This window comes from Lepidochelys kempii, chromosome 8 (assembly GCF_965140285.1).
Source record: "Lepidochelys kempii isolate rLepKem1 chromosome 8, rLepKem1.hap1, whole genome shotgun sequence".
In the NCBI taxonomy this organism is placed as follows: Eukaryota; Metazoa; Chordata; order Testudines; family Cheloniidae; genus Lepidochelys; species Lepidochelys kempii.
In genome coordinates this window covers 22,254,013-22,271,781 of record NC_136387.1, presented here as the reverse complement: position 1 = coordinate 22,271,781, position 17,769 = coordinate 22,254,013, and the positions used below count along the sequence as shown (strand labels likewise).

The 17,769-nt window shown below is 41.6% G+C and overlaps 1 protein-coding gene across 8 annotated transcripts in view; it reads left to right on the top strand.

Moving 5' to 3' along the window:
• The window catches only part of CSNK1A1 (casein kinase 1 alpha 1), a 52,130-nt gene that overhangs the window by 1,639 nt on the left and 32,722 nt on the right, over nt 1–17,769 (top strand). The gene's annotated exons all lie outside the window — the stretch shown is intronic.

Here is a 17,769-nt window from a genome sequence, read left to right as displayed (position 1 = left end):
AGCCCTTTATGCAGCAATCCCTGAGGAGGGGGAATTCCTGCAGGATTTGTGTTTGGGAGTGTAGGCTGGCTTCCGGGGAGGCAGCATTGGAAATGGCTGCTCTCTTTTGTTGTGTTTTTGTTCCAACATGTCTTCCTTCTCTGCTTAGAAAATGGCGGATGGACGTGACTAACCCTTCCCCCATCTTCTGTTGGGACACGGGACATGCTCTGGCATGTACCTCTCCCTTCCATCACATTTGTGTGTCTGGAAGGCTCAGGCCTGCAGAGAACCTCCAGGAGGAATGAAATGGCAGCCCCTTTCTGTTGCCCACAACAGATGCGTCACTGAGCCCTCTAGAGATACAGTGCCAAGATTATTCCTCCCCCTTCCATTTGCTTGTTATGCGGTCTCGGTGTTTCATGCTAGTTGTGAAAACATGTTTTAATACATCAGGGGAGGCTTAGTCAGAACTATTTTTTAAATTTTCTTAGTAGTGAAGCATACTTGAGAATTGGATTAATTTACTAAGACTGGTAGGTCAGCCAGGTGAGCAAGAATAAAGCAAAAGCTGGTGGGTTCCCCTTACTTCAATATAAAGATGAATGGCAATGTAACTATCTTTATACAAAAACTTTTTATAAAAAGTTGTCACTTTTCGAGAGCCTTCATTAGAAGCTTATTGCATTTAAAATTCTGTGAATTGTGTTTAACATCTGTTGTGTGGTGAGTGTGAAGAAAATCAAAGCTATGTTGTTGGAGTCAGTGGCTACATAAACAAAACTTAGGGGTTTGCAAAGGATAGGGTATTAGTAATAGTTAGGATTGGAAGGATTAGATTTTTATGGTAAATCTTGATAAACATCAATTTCACAGTGTACACACAAACCAAGGAAAAAATATTTCCATCAATAATAGAAATTTACAAATAGACAAAGTAAGAAAAATGCTTCTTGAGAATGTAATTTGATTTAAAGATATTTACGTTGTATATTTTGAGGTGATGTTTTAATGAGTTTGAAGCTTTAACTTTTTGAATCTCAGCATCTGCTCTCATTAAATTATTATTGTCTGATCTCCCAAAATTTCCCGCAACTGTTAAAATTTGATAAATATAGAAAATGTTTAAATTCAATATTAGCCATCAGTTGTAAAAAGATGAAAATTGAACTCTGACAAGCCTAGCTATAGTACACGCTTTGTACCTATTCTTTTCCTTGTTTTATAATACATAATGGGTATAACCCAAGAGATTTTGTAGGACATTGTGACTGGCCGCTGTTATTGTAGGACATGTTTTGTAAATCTTATCGAATACTAATTAGTTTAATGCTTTCCTTCATTTAAAATAAGGACATTTGTGTGTGCCCCCAGTTATGAGCAGTAATATCTCCTGCACATATGCCATAACTATATTGCCGTAGGCTGTGTTGTCCTATATATTTAAACCCTTTATAAAATCAGTATAGTCTTATGTAAGGATAGAGCAAATATACCTGGATGAAGCAAAAAACCTCTAGCTATAAGTGTGAAATCAGAGCTGCACAGATTACGCAGTTTCAATATCCTTTTCAGTTTTAAAAATGAAAGCCTTCCATTGAAGAAATACGTAACATTGTTTATTGAAATGCCACTACTGAAATAGTTGAACATTAAAATGATAACTTGGAAAAACTGCCAAAGTGAACAGGTACTTAATATTTCACTGCCAGTCTGAAAAAACAGGTGTTTTTAGGTAAATGTAAATTGTTATTCTTTAAGTGAAAAACATACCTGTTATGCTACCAACAAATCCTTAATTTAGTATTCTTTCCATGTAGCAGAAGTGAATTACAGTTCAAAGAGATGTCGTCAGGCTTGATCAGTGATAAACAATTTATTACTGTTTTTTACAAGCTGAGATGCTGAAAGTCTACTTAAATAAGATTCTTGTATAAAACTTACCTACTGTTTGAAAATAACAAGATTGATATCACTGAAAGAAAAAACTTGTTTTTAATATTTTGAGTTTTTTCTTTGTGCATTTGACAGTATTTTATATATCCCATTTCACTTTGTATATAGTCAGCAATTTCACCTTTGTTTTAAATGTGTTTTTTCCACACAACAATAGGGGAATGAACAGCTGTTTTAAAGAACAGGAAATGATGGATAATACCACAAAAAATTGATTGGGAGATTTGGCAACTGATATGGTATCTGAAACTACTCAACTCACTACTTTTTTTAAACTGAGGAAAGTTCAGGTTGAGTAATCCCTTAGATTATGTGACTGAAACGATCTCTGGTCAATTTCACTTTGAGGTTCTCACAGCCCTAGTCCTACCATAGGGTGTTCTGCAAAATGCTACCTTTCAGAACATCTGCCCTCATTCGAAATTCTTCCACAGCACTTCTGCTGGGTTTAAATCTTGCGTGGGGGGATGTATTTTAGCCACACACTTCTACTTTTGGCTGGCATCCTGCTCGATGATATCTGGTGACAGTTGCAGTGAGAGAACCTAAAATAAAGTGCTTCTTATTTTGCGTTTTCTACTTTAACATCAGAGAAGGGCAATAACAATTTGTTCAAGAAAGTTCTTGTCCACAAACATGAAGATGATGGAATTTGATTCAGGCCAAATACTTGTTTCTGTGAATGAAGATGAATAACCTGACTTACAACATGGAATGTGTCACTAGAACACCCATCAAGGATACGTACATTGTACAAAGAATTAATTTGTGACTTTGATCCTGGTGATGTCCATAGAGTGTGCATATTGTGCTTGATTTACCAGTATGTCTCTTTAGACGCATGTGATCTGGTACGCTTTAAATGCACTCTTGTCTGGAAAATGTTTGACTTTTATATTTAGTTTAGTTTTCGGTTAAATATTCTGACAGTACACCACATCAGCACTATGGCAGAATGTGTGTATCTGAACAGTTGGAATAGAATTGAGTTGTGCTCTGCTGGAGGAAAATGTTAAGGAAAATTTAATCCTTTTTTTTTTCTTCATAAGTCAGGCAAGCTTTAAAACTGTTATAAAACCTTACAGCTGCACTCTATTAAAGTAGTCATAGCAGGAGGCATTGTGATCCAGTGGATATGGCACTTGACAGGGAATCGAGAGCTCATTCCTGGCTTTGCCACTGGCTTGTCGTATAACCTTGGAAATGTCACTTTATCGTTCTGTACTTCAGTTTCCCCATCTGTAAAACCGAGGTAATACTTTACAAAAGAATGCAAGATTACATTTGACAACCTGGGGAAAAGCCAGAGGAGTGCTACAGAAACAATTAAAGTTTTAGAAAACATGACCTATGAGATAACATTGGGGAAGAAAATGGGGATGTTACATCTGGAGAAGAGAAGATTGGGGCTGGGGGGCATAAGTCTTCAAGAATGTAGAAGGTTGTTGCAAAGAGGAGGGGGATAAATTGTTCTCCTTACACACTGAGGACAGGGCAAGAAATGATGAGCTTAAATTGCAGCAAGGGAGATTTAGATTAGACGTTAGGAAAAGCTTCCTAACTATAAGGGTAGTCAAGCACTAGAACAAATTATGTAGGGAGGTTGTGGAATCTCCGGCAGTTGGAGACTTTTAAGAACAGATTAGTCAAACATATCAGGAATGGTCTAGATCGGGGTGGGCAGACTATGGCCTGGGGACCACATCTGGCCCTTCAGATGTTTTAATCCGGCCCTTGAGCTCCTGCCAGGGAGCAGGATCCAGGGCTTGCCCCGCTCTATGCGTGCTGTGGCTCCGTGCGCCTCCCGGAAGCAGCAACGTGTCCGCCCTCCGTCTCCTATGCATGGGGCAGACAGGGGGCTCTGCATGTTGCTCCCACCCCAAGCGCCAGCCCCGCAGCTCCCATTGGCTGGCAACCGCAGTCAATGGGAGCTGCAGGGGTGGCGCTTGTGGACGGAACAGCGTGCCGAGCCGCTTGGCCACGCCTCCACAAAGGAGACAGAGGGGAGATGTACCGCTGCTTCTGGGAGCAACTTGTGGTAAGCGCTGCTCGGAGCCTGTACCCCTGACCCCCTCCATCATCCCTTCCCTAGCCCTGATTTCCTTCCGAACCTCTCAGTCCCACTGTCGTGGACCCCAGAGCCTGCACCCCCAGCCAGAGCCCTCACTCCACTACCTGCACTCCAACCCTCCCGCACCCTGAATTCCTCATTTCTGGTCCCACCCCAGGGCCCGCACCCCAATCCCAATTTTGTGAGCATTCGTGGCTCGCTATACAATTTCCATGCCCAAATGTGGCCCTCGGGCCAAAAAAGTTTGCCCACCCGGTCTAGATAATACTTGGTCCTGCCTCAGTGCAGCAGCCTGGACTAGATAACCTATCGAGGAACCTTCCAGTCCTGTGTTTCTATGAATCAGTGTTGAGACCTGTGTATAAAAAACACTAGATAAGCAACATCTGAAGCATAACTTTGTTATGCTTATACAAGAAATAAAATGGTACGTCTGAGTTACTAAAGTAAAGATTATGCAGGCTAGCTTCTGAAAAACATGTTGGGCCTTCTTAGGCCTAGCCTACAGTAGAAAATTCGGTTGATTTAACTGTGTCCATTGGGGTGAAAAATCCACACCCTGAAGCAGTATTGTTAAGCCAACCTATGTGCCTGTGTAGACGGCTAGGTTGATGGAAAAATTCTTCTTTTGACCTACCTAACACCTGGGGTGGTGGACTACTTGTATTGACAGGAGAACCCTTCCTGTTGCCGTAGGTAATGTTACACTGAAGTGCTACGCTTAAGTGTAGATATACCCTACATATATCAAAGCAGTAAACACGGAAGTGCAGTTATTAATACTTTTGCAATAAGAGGAAGTCTCTGTTTAATATTCAGCTCTCTTGCACCTTAGATGCAAGTGCAGAAACATGCTTAGATACATCCAATAAAACCAAGATGACTAGACTTGGTCTTCCAGATATGTTAAGATAAATTAGCAAAAAAAAAAACCCTTACATGCATTCATAATGTATAAAGAAGCAAAAGGGCAAAATCCAATTTTAAAATACATTTTTGAATGTCACCTCAGAGCTGAGAAAGCTGACGGTACATGAATCCTCAGCCATCCCTGTAAACAGGTCAGGTTGGAGACTTTGCAATCCTTATGTTTAAGATAAAAAAACACAGTCAGATTTGGGCAGGAAAGGTTTTGCTTTATGGTGTAAAAGAAATCTTGAAAAAAGGGCACAGCTGTTATTCTATACTCCCACCATGCAGACCCCTTCAAATATTAAGAATTTGAAACTAGTTCAGAGTACAAGGAACTATATAAATGCACTAGTAGTTAAACAGTGTAATGCGTGTTATTTACATTTATTGTGCAACATGAATTTCATTTTTGGTTGACAGAACTTGAATCAAGGTTACACTTCTTTAACTGATTTTGTGCCCTAAAGCAGCTCTGATGGACTGAATGAAATGAAAAGGCCACATTCTTCTGGCAGGTTTATCCAGATGGTTCTAGGGCATTGTCAGTCTGCTTCTTGTACTGGCAATCATTTTCATCTGTTACTTTCTTGTTTAATTGATCACATTAATTTGGGGTATTTGAGTTTGTACCAGATGCCTTGGTTCTGGCTGGCTGTATATTTGGCTGGTGGCTTGTTCTGAACTTTTTTTTGTATTAATTTATTGTAACTTAAATGTCTTTCAAGATGCACCCTCTACATATTTTTAAATAGGTTTTCTTTGGGTAGAGATTTTTCTTGAGGATTAGTTGTTCAGATGAATTGACAGGATCTGGCTGTATTTGGAATGGATGATGTATCTGCTCCTTGGTTACAGCCAATCATGAGTAACATATTAAATGTTGCATTTATTTATTGAGGGCAGAACTAAGGCTGTGGCTACATGAGGAAGCCATTGCTCTTGTGTAGACAAGGCATAATAACACACATGGATAGGTGATAATTAATGGCACTGAAAATATACCAATGGTTCTTTGAATTCCAAGACTACTGAAAAAATATGTATTGTGTATATCATAGCTTTCCTTCCACCCAGCTTAATGTTCAAACCTGTTTTATATTCTACAGGTGTTGAGGCATGTTTATGCCAATTTTCATATTCCTTAATGCAGGGGGAGTGGAAGGAGAAGGTTGAAGCTTCTTACTGCTTCCCATCATCTTCATGGAAAGCAAATTCTAGAAGACTGTTATGATTAACCTTATTCTCCTGATATGACCTACCAGGTTCAGAGAAGTTTGCACTATGTTCTCACTGTAGGAGTCTTAATACCCCACTAAGCATATGAAGCTGACTAAAGTGACATTTTAATTTAGTCGTAAGTAGAATCACACCATTGTATGGAGCTATTCAAATTTAACATTTAGCATGGGTCCTTCCTAACTCATAAAATGAGTAAAACCTACTCTGGCATTAAGCCTTAAGAGTGCAATATGTGCAGTTAGATGTGTAGTGATGTAAAGGACATTGGAAATGTATTAATTTAAAACCATTCAAATTTATAAATATTATAGCTTATGATAAAGCACCCTTCTAACAGGGTGTCCTGAAACATCTTAAAAATGTTCAAGGGTCTTTTGGCTTTAGCGTTCACTAGTATCTCCCATAATAATGGACTATTCAGGGAAACGGTGAAACTGAGTTACATAAAGTGCTGTCAAATGCACAAAGTAAATTGAAAAAAGTTACTTAATAGTAATCCTAGAGTTTTATTAATAATAGTAGATGCATAATTTTCAGACATCTTTTCAAGTGAATGTCCCTTTAAGCAGTGTTTTATACAAGTTAAATATTTTAATCAGTGAGGATGCATTCTCAGCTTGGAACTGCTTATTTGAAATCATAAGACAGGGCTTGAAAAACAGACCTGCTAGCCAGATACTAATATGAGACATGGAGAGGGCACAACTGTAACTTCCACTGGCAGTGCTCTGGTGAGAAAAGTCCATTTTTGTGAGCTGCTGGAACGAGGTAGGGTCCTGTCAATGGATTCTGTTTCATATTTGTAGGCGTGTATGACTCCCCTGTCACTTTTTTTTCCCTTCCAGCAGCTGATGCTTTTCTTTTTGTGGCAGAGCCTTTTGGCTGACAAGGAGGGTAATCTCTTCTATTGAATAGGGATAGCTTCAGTCTTTTTTTAGATCTTCTCTTATACTTGGTTCTGTCTACCTCTGCTCACACTTTTATCTAGCAGAAGCAGATACCAAGGTAGCCAACAGTTTTGTCAGTTTCAATATATGTGGCATCCTGTATGCAGTAATTAAACTGACCAGTTTTGTCAGTTTTCATCCTGCTTGGGAAAGCTGAGCGGCACTAGAGCAATATAAAGACTTGGGATGAAAGCACTCCATGGGTTTCTCCTTATATTGGAGGATTACCTTTGCAACCAAAAAGGCAGGAAGGCTTAATTTCTGTAGAAACATACATAGAAACAATTTACCAGATGTAGATTTTCTGCCTTAAGCAGTTAGTAAAATAGCAAGTCAATCACTTAGAAGTGCATATGCAGCATGGAGAATTCTAGTCAATTTAAACCATCAGGTTGCATGGTATTTATGGGAATGAGTTGCACTAGCATACTTCAAATATTTGAAGTGTGTCTTAGCTGTACAAAACAGTCACAATATTTTATTTATAGTAACTCTTTAACTTTCCTATAGAAAGTGTTTAGTTGCCACTTCTTAATTTAGTACTTGGGTGGCCTAATTTATAACTAATGTTAGTTGCCACAGTGAGTGATATCTGCTAAATATTTCACTTGACTGTACCAGTTATCCCATATTATGTTAATTGCATTTGTATTCCTGACTTAGTTGGTCAACAATTAACAATTGTTTTTCCAGCTTTATGGAAGAGAACATACAAGTCAATATGGAGAAGCTAACACATAGGCAGTTCAGTCTCAAATGTCTCATGGTGACGGGCTCTATTTTTCTTATATACACTCTATGCATTACATTATTGCTGCCTCTGGAGAGGTTGAATTAGCAAGTGTAAAGAATCCAAACTTTTGGTACATTGGCATACTTGTTTGCTGTGAAATTTTCCTCCCTCTGTAATAGTTGAGAAGTGACTGCCATAATGAAACTGTATATTTGAAACGGAAAGATGTTAAGGAACTAGTTGCTTGGTGCCAGTCAGAATAATTGTAGGCTAAAGCAGTATAGGATACTGACAAAACATAAGGAACCAAGACAAATAAATGTGTGTAGTGTCCTGGTAGAGGTATGAAATCCATATGCCTAAGTTGTGCTGGATGTCAATAAGTTATCACTGATATTTTCAAGTAGTCCGTTTCATTAGATGTAGTCTGAGATAAAACGCATTTGAGTAAACAAGATCTAAAGCTGTAGTGATATGTTTGAACTTCAGTTTATAACAGCTTTGTTTGCATTTCCTCATGCACTCAAATGCACAGTTGTGCTTCTTGTGTCTAAGACTGCTAACATGGCTACTTTCTGCTTCAGTTTTATTGTGTTTAGTAACATGATGTACTTCTTAACTGTCACTAAGAATGCCTTTGAGATTGCTTTGAGATTATTCCTTTGAGTCCTTTATGCCAGTGTTTGAGTTTTAAGTTTGTGCCCCAGTTAAGGGCAGATCTATATGTTTGAGAACTCTTAGATGGGTATTTATCTGAAGATGGAATGGCTTTTTCTGCTCCTTGAAGTTACGTGAATGCTGTTTATACTTGCCTAATGATTTGGAATTTAGCTCTTAACTGCTATTTTGTGGAACGGTGGAAGTGGTACAACATGGTCTGAAATCAGGCCTAGAATTTCACTGGCTGTTTGGCTAACATAGAAACAAGTGGTTTCATCTACTTCTGCTCCTACACGTGGCTTTCTTCCTTCTCCCGCTGTTAAATACTCTAGTGAGTCCTTCCTCACACAAGATTGAATGTACAGTCTACTTTAGGAGGTAACATTTGACCATAAAATTACTGCTTTGATAATTGAACAGAATTGCTTTTTGTTAGTAAACTTGCTATTGTGACATCTGGTTTCTCAAGATGTTCTAAATATTAATTTGTCACTGGCCATATTCTTGTAACATGTATTCACTAACACCAGGGTTTTGACAATGAAAAGTTCCAAAATGTATGTTATAGCTAGGGCCCTACCAAATTCACTGCTGTGAAAAACACGTCACTGACTCTGAAATCTGGTCTCTTGTATGTTTTTATCCTATACTATACAGAATTCATGAGAGAAACCAGTGTTTCTCAAACTGGGGGTCCCGACCCAAAAGGAGGTTGTGGGGGGCGGGTGTCATAAGGTTATTGTAAGGGGGTTGCAGCATTGCCACCCTTACTTCTGTGCTGCCTTCAGAGCTGGCTTGCCGGAGGGACGGGCTCAGCTCTGAAAGCAGTGCAGAAGTAAGTAGGGTGACCAGATAGCAAGTGTGAAAAATCAGGCAGGGTGGGGGTAATAGGAGCCCATATAAGACAGCCCTAAATATTGGGACATCTGGTCACCCTAGAAGTAAGGGTGGCAACCTAACCATCAGAGGAGTAAAGTTTTGGAATAGCTTTCCAAGGGAAGCAGTGGGGGCAAAAGATCTATCTGGCTTTAAGATTAAACTTGATAAGTTTATGGAGGAGATGGTATGATGGGATAACATGGTTTTGGTAATTAAATAATCATGGTAAATAGGCCTAATGGCCTGTGATGTTAGATGGGGTGGGATCTGAGTTACTCAAGAAAGAATTTTCTGTAGTATCTGGCTGGTGAATCTTGCCCATATGCTCAGGGTTTAGCTGATCGTCATATTTGGGGTCGGGAAGGAATTTTCCTCCAGGGCAGATTGGAAGATGCCCTGGAGGTTTTTTTGCCTTCCTCTGTAGCATGGGGCACTGGTCACTTGCTGGAGGATTCTCTGCTCCTTGAAGTCTTTAAACCACAATTTGAGGACTTCAATAGCTCAGACATGGGTGAGAGGTTTTCGCAGGAGTGGGTGGGTGACATTCTGTGGCCTGCACTGTGCAGGAGGTCAGACTAGATGATCATAATGGTCCCTTCTGACCTTAGTAGCTATGAATACTGTGACCCCCTTACAATAACCTTGCAACCCCCCAGCTCCCCCCCCCCCCATTTTGGGTCAGGACTCCTACAGTTACAACACTTAAAATCTGAAATTTCACAATATCTGAAATCATGAAATTAACAATTTTTAAAATGCCATCACTATGAAATTGACCAAAATGGACCATGAATTTGGTAGGGCCCTAGTTGTAGCCAACTTAAAAGCAGTTGCTGTTTAAAGGATGATGCCTTGGTGGAACTAAGTACAGTAATTGTGTACCTACCACTGTGGTATCAACACTTTCATTTGCTTTCCTCAAGGTTAGTCATTAAAGAAATAAAAACCATGGGTTTGCTGAGTAAGCACTAAGGTGAATCATGTGACTTGGCATAATGCCTGCTTGCCCATCTGGGAGCTGCAAACCAAATAGTTTCTCACACCACAGTATCACATGACTGAATTCCCCAGCATAGTGACACAGACATTGAAACACAGGAGGTTACAAACAAGTTTTCCAATTCTGCCTATGTATGTTACACTGCTTTACTATAGTAAAAATGTGCTAATGCACATATATGGCTGGAAGGTTTGTATATTTTTGCAAGTCTTTGATGCCATGTAAGGTTTTTTAATTTGAAAGTTTCTCTTTAATCAGTACCTTTGAATAGTTCATTTTAATGAATATGAAATTTTCAGCCCATTGGAAAGTAGGGAAGTGTGCAGGGATGCATACAGTTGTAAATCTGACTACTGCCCCAGCTCTGCAGCCTTAAAACTCTCAAGGCTACCTCAATTTCTGATCTCCCAGATTTCTTACCCCTATAAACAAGGTGTACTTTACTAACTTGAGTGCAGCCTATATCTAGGGTTGGCAGAATTTGATTTTTCTTTTTTGATTATTTTGACTGATAATATCAATATTTGTGTTTAAGTGTTTTAGATTTTTATCAATTTAAATTTTTCAGTTGTGGAAAGCTGTTTGTGGAACAAGACAATGGGGAGGTCAGACAGTAATTGTTTAACAGTAGACGTTGATTCAAAAAGTTAAAGATTTATAACAGTTAAAATGCAAATTGTCAGCATCACATCAAAATATACAATGTAAATATCCTTAAAGCAAACTAAGTTCTCAAGCATCATTTTTCTTTCTTTGCCTATCTGTAAATTGTGATCATCATTGATGAACATATATTTTCATTAGTTTGTGTGTGTACGGTGAAATCACCATTTATTGACACTTACTGATTAAAAATTTGATCATTCGAAGACTACCAGTAAATCCGTAGCCATGTCCTGAAGTAACATGACTGTTTAGCTAAACGTTGTAAGTATATTTTCCAAGGGTTTGCTTGTGAGAGCCAAGTTTCTGCATTCTTTACTATTAGTTTCCAATAGTAGCAGCTACCAAACAAACCTTGAATGGACAAGATGTAGCCTCACTTCTTAATCCAGTTTTTCCTGGAAACATTACAGGAAAATGAAGTCTTTGATTTGCAGTGTTTAGCAAAGCCAAACACTGAATATTTCAGATCTCCTTTACCAAACCTTTCAAATTAACTGGTTATGTGAATCAATAGGAATTATTTCTGCCTTCTTACAATTTAAGAAATGAAAGTGGTGGTGAAATACTACCGCATTTTCCAACATAAATTCCTTTTAGAAAGTTGTTGCAGAACTAGCTTTGCTTTAGACCAGGGAGACTACATATTAAAAGCCTGTTAAGAACCCTTGATAAATACTGAAATCATTTATTTTAGAATCGGTTATGAGGACAGGGTTTCTTTCTGTGTTTTAAAAAATCCCCAAACAAAATCTGCCTCTTGTGTATTCTAGAATGCCTGCATATGACCCATAAAGGACATAATCCACCCAAAACATAGTTTGTTTTGGTGGGAGGGAGAATACGTTGAGATTTTAGCAAAAATCTAAAACTGGACTGTAGTCTGGGTGAATGATCCTAGTCCACTTCTTGATAACTGTCTATTTAAAAACAAAATCTATGCCTTGTTGGAAAAAAATCCTACATCTTCCAACAATTCATGGACCTCACTGAGATATACCTGCACGTTTTGGATGGGGTCAGTTACCTTTTTATTTTTGATAGCAGGAATCCAGCATATTGCTTCCTTGCTTTGTATAATCCTTAATTTAACTTAAATAAAAACATGGCTGAAATTAGCATTCAGTTTCTACATTTGAGGCAAACCTAAGCACTTAGTGAAACATGTTTGGGCAGAAGCGAGGTGGAGCTATCCTAGTGAATCATCTATTTGCTCATACAATGTATGAGGGTTGGATGGAGGGATTGAAATGCTTTTCAAAGCAAGTAGGAAGCAACTTCTCTGGAAAGTCTGCCCAAACGCTTGATACCTCTAAATATACATCCCAAAACACACTGACCTCTTATTTCTTATGTTGAATTAAGCAGCTTTTTTAGTTCTAAACTAGTTCATCAGCTCCATTGTTAATGTGCTCATTTCCTGTGTTAAGTTTTAAATAATAGAAATGTGGGGTTGGAAGGGATCTTGAGAGGTCATCTAATACAGCCCTCCTGCGCTGAGTCAGGGCCAAGAACACCTATATCCGAGATGTTTTTAAATCACATCCCACCTTAGCATTGTTTTTCCTGGACTTGTCCCTCCCTACCCCCTAAAATTTGCTTTTGAATGAGAGGCAAGCATCAGGATGCAATGCCACAGTACCCCCCTGCATTTACTATAATTACTGAACTATTAGAAGGTTTGTCAAACCCCTTAAAAGTTGGACCCCCTCCCCAGGTTGAGATGATCAGTCCTAGACCATCTCTGATACGTTTGTCTAACCTATGCTTAAAAACCTACAGTGATGAGATTTGTTTAAAAACACTTGGGTTGCAGGATGATGCATATATTTTCAGTATGCTTCACTGCTATTTGACATAAAAGGAATGTGGACTCTGAAATTGTGGGTGCTATTCCAGGTTCTGAAGGGAATATTCACAAGTGGCTTCAGACCCTTCTGTCCTGACCTCTCCAGCCTGTTTGTGTCTAGCCTCTGTCCCCTTAGCTCCTCATCCCTCTGCATTCCAGTCAAGTTGTTCCTCCTTCTCCTTCTTAGGTCCCAGCAGAGGGAGTATGAGAAACTCAGTTCCCAATGCATGTTGTGACAGTGGCTCTTGCCAGGTGGAAGGAGCAATAGCAGGAAAGTCTGTTCTACCCCTGCAGCATGCCCATTAGAGAGAGAATCTTTGGAGAATGTAGCTGCCAAACCAGGTGCTGAGACTTTCAGAAGCTCATAACTTGGTCAAATTTCAGTTGCTTATAACTTTACCAAAATGTAACTGTTTGGGTTGAAAATGGTCTTACAATGGACAGTGTTGGGTAACCTTGTCTATTTTAGACTGTGCAGGGAACAATACCTATAATGCAAACAAAATATAGTACTTTTTGGAAGGGAAACTGGAACCTAAAAGCTTCTTACAGTGGTCTTGACTGTTTTATGTGTTCTGTCAAAGGCAAAAACTGACTCGCTACTTCAAAAACTAGTAGATTAGCATCTATAGGGCATTGCATAACTACTGTATAGTGCTGGCTATGGTGTTGTCTGGGTTTCTTCTGGTCCTACTTTCTGTCTTGAAGTAGGTGAAAAAATTTGACATCAAGAACTCTACTTAAAGTTTAGAAAGTGGACCCGTCCAGGAGTTCCAGTAAAGAATTTAAGGTCTAATGCAGGGGTCGGCAACCTATGGCACGCGTGCCAATTTTTAATGGCACGCTGCTGCCTGCCGGGTCCCAGCTGCTGGCCCCACTCAGCCCGCTGCCGAACCCAGGCCAGCAGCTGGCTGAGCTGGGCTGGTGACCAGGATCCTGGCAGGAAGCAGCGTGCCATTAAAAATCCTGCCCGCCCCGGCCTGCTCTTTTCCGCCCCCCTGCGGGGGCAGGGTGAAGAAGCTTGGTTCTGCCGGCTGCAGGGCAGGCAAAGTCCCCCCCTCTTCCGTGGGTGTGCTGGGTTCCTGCCCCTCCTCCTCTCCTTCCCTGCCGCTGATCAGCTGATGGCCCTTGTGAGGGAGAAGCGGAGCTGGGAGCAGCAGTGTGCTTGCTGCTCCGGGGAGGAGGTGGAGAAGAGGTGGCAACGTGGTCTTGGGGAAGGGGGGTGGAATCAGGACATATCCCCTCCAGCCCCTGCCATGAGCTGCTCTGAGCAGAGGGCTGGGAGCACCCCCAGGACCCTAGCCCACACCCCCAGCCCTCTGCCCTGACCCCTAAACTCCCCGACCCCTGCCCTGACTCCTGCAGCCCCCACACATACCCAGCCCCTCCCACACCCCATGCCCTGACTCTTGCACCCTCCACATTCCCACCACCACCCCAAGCACCAAACGGGAGCTCCTGCAAACCCCCCCACACACACACACAAACACATTCCCACCTGCACCCCTAGCACCAAATGAGAGCTGCCCTGCTAAGCACTCCACGCCCAACCCTCCTGCCCCAACCTTGAGCCCCCTCCCTCATTCTAGCTCATGGCCAGACCCTACACCCCAACCCCCAGCCTGCTCCTTTACCCCCAGCCCTGTGCTCAGTGCACTCCCACCCACAGCTCAGTGCAGAAAGAGAGGAAGAGAATGGGCTAGAACCAGGGAGAAGGTAGTACCCACTCTATGTAGGCAGGGCCAGGATCCCAGACCAGCAGCGGGCTGAGTGGGGCCGGCAGCCAGGACCCTGGCTGGCAGGAGCCGGCGGACGAAACCCCAGACTGGCAGCGGGCTGAGCCGCTCAGCCCGCTGCCGGTCTGGGGTCCCAGCCCCGCTCAGCCCGCTGCCGGTCTGGGGTCCCAGCCCCGCTCAGCCCGCTGCCGGTCTGGGGTCCCAGCCCCGCTCAGCCCGCTGCCGGTCTGGGGTCCCAGCCCCGCTCAGCCCGCTGCCGGTCTGGGGTCCCAGCCCCGCTCAGCCCGCTGCCGGTCTGGGGTCCCAGCCCCGCTCAGCCCGCTGCCGGCTCCTGCCAGCCAGGGTCTTGGCTGCAGGCCCCGCTCAGCCTGCTGCTGGCCTAGGTGAACGGAACCCCAGGTTGGCAGCGGGCTGAGCGGGCCAGCAGCATAAGATCTACATTTTAATTTAATTTTAAATTACTCTTCTTAAACGTTTTGAAAACCTTGTTTACTTTACCTATGGCAATAGTTTAGTTATATAATATATAGACTTATAGAGAGAGAGACACCTTCTAAAAAAACATTTAAAATGTATTACTGGCATGTGAAACCTTAAATTTAAGTGAATACATGAAGACTGTACACCACTTCTGAAAGGTTGCTGACCCCTGGTCTAATGGCTAATTGAGCTTTTTACTATATCTTCATAAGACCATCATGAATAACTGGTTCAGAAGCTTCTATGCCAAAGAACAGATGGACTCAGAGTGCCTGAAATTGTTGTACAACTAAAGGATTCTTTGAAAAGTAATTTCAAGTTTCATTATAAGACAAGATAGTTGGTCCCAAGCCAAACTGATCTCTCCTTCATGTCAGTCCAGTTGTTTACTGCTCAGGAGTGCCTTTGCTCTGCTTTAAACTTTATGGTGTAGATGTGTCTAGGTAATATAGGTGGTTCATTACTATTAGGATGCCAGCTTGTATAGGCTCTTAGTGGTTGGCATACTCAGTAATTTCGACATTGAACCCAATAGCCTGTAGTTGATCTAGAGCTTACCTTCCATACGTCCAGTATTGACTTAGACCTGTGTTCATTGTGAATCAACCACATCCTGTAGTAAAGTATTCCAGTGGCTAATTACTTCCATTATAACAAATTTGTGCCTTATATCACAACTCATTTTTTTTTGTAAAGTCAACGTCCAACCATTAGATTTCTTTATGAAGTCTCTAGACCAAGGGTTCTTAAACTTCATTTCGCCACGACTCACTTCTGACAAAAATTGCTACATGACCCCAGGTCGGGGAACTGAAGCCGAAGCCTAAGCCCTGCTGCCCTGGGCAGTGGGGCCAGGACCAAAGCCAGAGCTCCGCTGCTCTTGAGGGAGGGTAGGGGGTGTCAATGCCTAATCCCTTCAGCCCCAGGCAGGCGGCATGTAACTTGAAGCTACCCCCACACACACTCGGGGCTGGAGTGCTTGAACTTCAGCCCTGGGCCCCAGCAAGACTAATGCCAATCCTTGGCAACCCCATTAAAACGGGGTCTTGACCCACTTTGTGGTCCCGACCCACAGTTTGAAAACTGCTGCTCTAGACTAAAGAGCCTCTTACATCTTCTCCCTGTGTATGTATTTTAAGAATGTGATCAGTTTGTCTTTCAACCTTCTGTTCCATAAACTATAAGTTACACTTCCAGCCTTGCTGTATGGCATATTTTTCTGATGTTGAATCATTCTTGTGGCTCCTGTCTAAGTCCTTTCAAAGTGTTGACACCTGCCTGGTAGTGGTCTCATCAGTGTCATATACAGTGCCTCCTTAATCCTCCTATTCATGTTGGCCCTCTTTAGCTGTAGCATCACACTGGTAGCCTGTATTCAGTTGGTTACCTACCACAACCCCTAAAGTCCTCTTCAGACTCTGCTTCCCAGGATATAGCCCCCAGCCTGTTAGCATGGCCTGTACTTGGTTCCTAGATGTAGGACCATGCATTTGGCTGTACTGAAACACATGATCTGGGTTGATGGAGTCAATATTGATGAGGACAGATCAATCTGTGATAACTTACTTTCCTAGAGTCCTCTCCTTAAGTGGGTATTTGCTACAGGAGTTATACAGACATGTGGTAGTTGGGGCTTAAGTCAGAACTTGATCTAGTACTCTGTTCACCTACCTTTATTTTGGGGGGTATTTATTACTAATGCTATGGCAAGGGCCATATTAGTCAGATCCCAGAAAAGTTAATCTTATTTTCTTCGCTTTGTATATCTGAAGTTTCCAGTGTCTGACTGTATGTCCATTGAAAGACCTAGGTACAGAGTTCCAGTAGTCAAGGCTGAAGGTCCCAAAAGTACGATTACTGTAGCTAGGTCCATCTTTGAGAAGATGAGGTGCAACCTCTGGCTAGTCAATGACAGAGGGTTTTTGTCATGACCATTTTGTCAAGCAGTAATGAGCAAGGAGGACATATGTGCTGTAAACTGCTGAATCCTGATAAGAACTTTTTAAAGCATGTCCCTTTTCCTGACTTTCATCCAACCAATTATCTTGGTTAGGCAGAGGAATTATTTGGAGAGGTGCTATTTGAACTGGAGAGAAAGCAGTGGTGGTTGTCACTCCTTCTTTCCTCTCTTCCGTTCCCCTCAAAAAGATGTTATCCCTGATGGAAGGGAAGTATTAAGATTTGTGGGACTTCGCAGTTGAGCACTCTCAATGTAGATGAGCCCATCGCCATACTGAGCATTCTGAAGGGAAGAATTGGAATTATTTTTAAGTGCTCCCATCAACCACTATTACATCTGGTAGGATAATAGTATGCAATGGCGTGAAATACCATAGACACATTAGCAGGAATACTGTGGATGCGAAGAGATCTTCCCTTGGTGCTGAAAGGATAGATATGCTTTTTGTAAGTCGTTCCTTACTATTTCTCTATGTCCTTGCTCAGAATTGAGATTAGACACTCTGGTGGCTTGCAAGATCTGCCTGGTCCAGAGTAAAGTAATTTAGTATTCTATTTTAACAGTGCCTTTAGATATCTGCTTTTGGAATTTTAAACTCCTACTTTTAGTAAAATCTTAGTTTTGTCTTAAGTATAGCAAGGATCTCTCGCTAGATTTTCTATCAGCTTCTTCTACTAGAACAGAATATATCTACTGGGTGCTCAA